This window comes from Hydra vulgaris, chromosome 08 (assembly GCF_038396675.1).
Source record: "Hydra vulgaris chromosome 08, alternate assembly HydraT2T_AEP".
Classification (NCBI taxonomy): domain Eukaryota; kingdom Metazoa; phylum Cnidaria; class Hydrozoa; order Anthoathecata; family Hydridae; genus Hydra; species Hydra vulgaris.
The window spans coordinates 28405458-28409282 of record NC_088927.1 but is presented as its reverse complement, the minus strand read 5'-3'; the positions used below and the strand labels follow the sequence as shown (position 1 = coordinate 28409282).

Here is a 3825-nt window from a genome sequence, read left to right as displayed (position 1 = left end):
ACACCAATGTTTAAACTGTAGTAAATTTTAAAAATAACGTTGCATCTATTAAAAAAGAAATGAGCATATTTAAAAATTAACAAAAGAAGTAAAAGTAATTTATTTGAACAAACGTAGAATGCTTTGTTAACTATTCCACCATCGTCGGTTGAAGTTGAAAGATGTTTTTGTGAGACAGGGCTTTTTGTAACTAAATTAAGAACATCCTTAAATGATGAAACTATTGATTGGTTATGCTTTCTTCGCTCATATCTTTTACAGAAACAAAATGGACATGAAATAAACGTTATTTTAGTTTACTTGCATTAAAAATTTCTTATAACATTTTTATTTGAAAACGTTATATGAAACGTTTTTTCGCTAATGTATTACGAATTAGTTATAAAACTTGTTATGTTTTTAATAACTATATAAATTAAAATTCTTTGCCTCTTTTAACCATTATAATATTATAACCATTTTATTACAGTAGTATGTTTTATCACATTGAAACAAAGTTAATTTATATTAAAATAAACTCAAATAATACTATATATTGTGTAATTAAAGAGAAACTTTATTTTTATATTTCATAAATTAATCGATTAATAATCGATTAATCGTTTTTTTTTCAAACAATTAATCGTTAATCAAAAATTTCTCAAAATGGTTAACCACAACACCCTTAATAAAATATTTGTCTCGATATTTTTTCGTTAATTATGGGTTTTTATTAGATTTTTTACTGCAGTCATTTTTCTGAGAAATCATTTTATAGAATTCCTTAGGTTTTAAACCATATTAAATCAGTAATTTAAAAAATTATAAAAATAATTGTAATCATAGTTGCGTTACCTTTTGTTTTAGTTTTACTTGGTCAGATTTTTGCCTTTTTAAGTTTTTATAAACCCACAAGTTAAAATGTATATAAAATTTAAATAAAAAGTCTTTGCTAGCTGATCCAGTGTATTTGCTAAAACTTTTATTAAATTTATACTTTTTAATAATGCGCGTGTATGAGCCTGTTCATATAAATGTACATGTACTCACCTGTGTAGATATTTATATGCATTAACTGTATTCGTTCTAAAATGACTTGCTTTCATTATATAATTGTGAAAAAAAATATATATGTTGGCGTTATATTGCAGTTTATGTATAGCCAATATTGTAAATCAGTATTGGCAATATATATCAAAATATAGACATTTTAAATTAGTGCAATATTGCTAACAATATTTAGCCAATATTGAGATTAATATTGCACCAACATTGCGCCAATGTTGCTTGCTACTAGGTAACAGGTTGAACTTGTGAGACTGTTTAAAGTAAAACTAGAAATTTGTGTTGTATCAAGAATTAGAAATTTTTCTTTATCAAGGTAACCCACCCATGGGGTAATTTACAAACTAATATTAAACTTTAAAAATCTTTTAGTATATAAAATCATCGTCCGTGTTCAAAACTTTACTAAATATAGTTTTTAAATATACTTTTAAATAAAGTTTCTAGCCATAAAATTAAAAGGACATATAGTTAACGTAAATATAAACATATATGCCTATTGGACGTAGAAACTATTTTGGTCACAATATTTAAAATTGAAAAGATTAATTAGAAAAATAGTAAAACTTATCAATAAATGTAAACTTAATATAAAAAAAGTAGTTAATACTTTATCAATATATATCCATTAGGGGTAAATTTGACACAAATACTTTATTACTACATTTATAATTATAAAAATTAATTCACATATAAATTACATAATATTTTATTATACTATTCAACATAATAGGACATTATAAGACAAACATATATAATGAGTGTTCTAATGATACATCATTTCGAATATATTCGTGGCTATCTTTAAATATATTTTTCCAGTGTATTACAAATTTTCTTAATTTCTTTTCTAAAAATAATAAATAAACTAAAAAAAAAGTTATATATTTTTAAGTTAAAATTATAATATAAAATTTGAATAAAAAATTCTTGTAGTGGAAACTTTAAACCCGAACCCTCAAAAACACAATCCGAAAAAAGATACAAAAAAGATTTGAAAGCTTTTTTAAAACAGACATACCATTTTCTTTAAAATATAAACTTCTTTTAAAAAAACGATTCTTGCCAGGAACAATAACAACATTTTGCTTGTTTGGAACCTTGTTTTGAAGATGATGGTGCAGTATTGTGTATTCTTTATAGAGATTTAAAAAATTTCGTTTTATATCATTTTATTGAGATAAAAACTTGCAAAATTAAAAATTAAAATAGATAAAATATTATAAAATAATGTTAAGCGGTTAATAATATGTTAAACTTTATTATAAATATGATATAATATTATATATGTGGTACAAAAAGTTGTAACTTTTCAAATCCATGTATAAATTTTGATCACGCTGTATCATATCTCTTTTAACTCTTTTTGTATAAAGGGTTTTTCAACTAAGAATTTATTATGATATCCTAATGAAAAAAAAACGCATATCCCACCTCCTTTGGGCTCCATACTGGTTCCCATATATCCCACACAGTACCCGAATAGAACCCATGTAGAACAAGCTCTTAAATGTTTTTTGTTTTCATTATGTCAATGTATTCTTAACTTCACTGCAATTGCGCCTAAGTGTATCAACTTAAAAGTGCTTTAACATATGCGCGGGGAAAATTGACCATACAAATACCATAATTGTTTGCTTAATTTTGCTTGTCCATGACAAGTGAGATGAATTTTTAACTATATTACAACCTTTTAACTATAAATTACTATAAATTAATAAAGTGTAAATTAGAAAACACGATGAACTGTTACAATTTTTTTTTTCAATTTTATAAATTTTCTATTTTTTTAATGTTTATCTACAAAAAAAAAGGAAATTCCATTTCACAATACATTTATTTACGCTGAAATAATTCTTACCTGTCATATTCTTTGTAGTACAAATATACCAAATATTGCTCAGCAGAAAGTTGCGAAGGATGTTTGTTCCCCAATGTAAACATATCCTCTTTTGGAGTGTATTTCCAAACATTGTTTCGGCTGGGTGAAACATTTTGTTTGGGTGATTCTACTAAGCTCATATCGTCATCGAGTCTTTAAAAGAGCAAAAAATATTTAACAACATGACTTATATTTTTTTAAGATATTTAGCTTTTAAATATTGAATAATCAAAATTAACTAAAAAGTTAAATCCAGATACTTGAACTTTGAACTGGATTTTAACAAACAGTTGATCGAATTAATTAATGAATAGTGGAGCGATTAGAAAATAGTACATTTATTGAATAAAACTTTATGAGTACAGAATACTCGATAAACTTTGTTAGCAAAGCTTAACTATTATTCAGTATTTGGCTTCGTTTAAATATAATTTGCAAAGTCGAACAACCTTTGCCAGTGCTTAGCTACAACCTGATTTAACAACGTTGTCAGAGCGTCGTAACAAACTCACAACAAATTTCTAGCATTTTAACTTTTTTATATATTGAAGATACTAAGCGCGTAAAACTGGTTTTTAAGCTAAAAAACAAAAAACAAAAAACAAAAAATTTTTATAGAAGCGCATATTCGTTTGTGCAATTGTTTTATTGATGAAGAAAAAATAATATTAGGAGAGTTTTTTGCTTTAAGTTTCACAAAAACCAAAAAAGAAGATATTTCAACATGTTACTTCAAACTTGGTTTATTTGCTTTATTAATATCAATAAAACTGGTAATAAATTAAACCAAAAGTAAAAGGACAAAATTAATTAACTGATGATAAAACTGATTAAAATGATATTTAAGTATATCAGGATAAACAAGAGCTTTCGATTTATTTGACGGTATCACACATATG

General features: G+C 24.7%; 1 long non-coding RNA gene across 1 annotated transcript; it reads right to left on the bottom strand.

The window, feature by feature from the left end:
• Window positions 1-1757: 1757 nt before the first annotated feature.
• Window positions 1758-3096, bottom strand: LOC136084257 (uncharacterized). The gene is made up of 3 exons (XR_010640433.1): window positions 2906-3096; window positions 2066-2179; window positions 1758-1894 (listed from the first exon to the last, which is right to left on the bottom strand). It is a non-coding gene; the product is annotated as an uncharacterized LOC136084257 (long non-coding RNA).
• Between the last annotated feature and the right edge of the window lie 729 nt (window positions 3097-3825).